Source organism: Colobus angolensis, unplaced genomic scaffold (genome assembly GCF_000951035.1).
Source record: "Colobus angolensis palliatus isolate OR3802 unplaced genomic scaffold, Cang.pa_1.0 Scaffold33, whole genome shotgun sequence".
Classification (NCBI taxonomy): Eukaryota; Metazoa; Chordata; class Mammalia; order Primates; family Cercopithecidae; genus Colobus; species Colobus angolensis.
Genome location: NW_012116599.1, coordinates 7,190,441 through 7,191,660, shown reverse-complemented (window position 1 = coordinate 7,191,660; position 1,220 = coordinate 7,190,441). Strand labels below are relative to the sequence as shown.

Genomic DNA, 1,220 nt, shown 5'->3' with positions numbered 1-1,220 from the left:
AAAAAAAAAAAAATAATAATGCAGCGTGATTACAAACGCTGGCTCTGGAGCCAGAAGCCCCAACTAAAACCCAGGCTTCTCTATTTACTAGGCCTGCTTTCTTCCTCCTCACTTTCTTCATGTGTAGAGTAGGGGTCACAGCCAGCCAGCCTTCTCTCCTAAGTTTTTGGGGAGAAATAAATGGATTCATAAGAAAGGACATATTTGTAAATAAAGCAAACGATCGACGTCGAATTCAGGCCCTCTAGCTTCACTATGCTAAATGTCAGTGTACTACTTAAGTTGCTCCTTTCAGCGGAGTTCACTGTTTCTGCCCAGAAAACCGGCCCTGGCCCGGGAAAACCTGGGCTTCCACACTGGGATGAAAGGCATGGACGCGCGGATTCACATATGCAAAACGTGGGGGCGTGGCCCCGGGCTCCCGGCCAGGCAGGCTCCGCCCCCTTCCCATCAAGAGCGCTTGGATCCACCCGGCAGCCGCGGGTGAGTCGTCCGGCAAGTGACCGATTTGGTGAACAGACACCTCCTTCTGTAGGTAAGAATATCTCGGGGGGCGAATTAATTGAAACAGCACCGTCATCCCTCGGTCTCAGCAGTGTCGCCTCTCTCTTCCCGGGTTTGGAGAGCTGGGGGCAGGTTCCTGATTCCGCGGACCTGGGCTACACTCCGAGCCGCGTGAGGAGCTCTCCTGCCACGCCGCAGCCCGCGTGCTGGGACTCACCCAAGTGGGTTTGTCTGGAATTCCCATTTGCAGCCTTGTGGAAAAGCAGATTAAATAAAATCACGATTCTCGTAAAGTGCCAGCACCTCCTATGGTTACACCCCGCGTTCATAGATTTTAACTGCAAAGGCGTTTTAGCACAGAATTCCAAATTCCAATCCGAGGGTGGAGAAAAGATCCTTCCTAGTGAGAAAAAGGAAGGTGAGTTTGAATTTAAGAGAGCAGGGGCTTTTTGGGGCACCACTTGAAATTTAGTTAATTGAAACTAAAAGAAAACACAACTACGCTTTACAAAAACACTGCTGGAAAGAATACCTAAGTCATCAAATAATAAATAAATAGTGTGACATCTATTTACCAAATCAATGTCGCCGCCGGAAGTGTGCAAAAGGTTGGTACTTTCCAAGTGCTTCAAGTTTGAAGAGGGTAAAGATATAATGTTTTCTAAAAGTACTCTCAGGTGGGGGTTGGTGGCTCACACCTGTAATCCCAGCACTTT

The 1,220-nt window shown here is 48.5% G+C and overlaps 1 protein-coding gene across 2 annotated transcripts in view; it reads left to right on the top strand.

Moving 5' to 3' along the window:
• The first annotated feature begins 455 nt into the window (after positions 1-455).
• Positions 456-1,220, top strand: part of LOC105518811 (thiamine transporter 2) — a 29,480-nt gene continuing 28,715 nt past the window's right edge. The window contains exon 1 of one of the 2 annotated variants that reach the window (XM_011951944.1): positions 456-535. The gene's annotated coding sequence lies outside the window, so the exon portion shown is untranslated. The remainder of the gene's footprint in view (positions 536-1,220) is intronic. The other variant, XM_011951947.1, reaches the window with a different exon arrangement.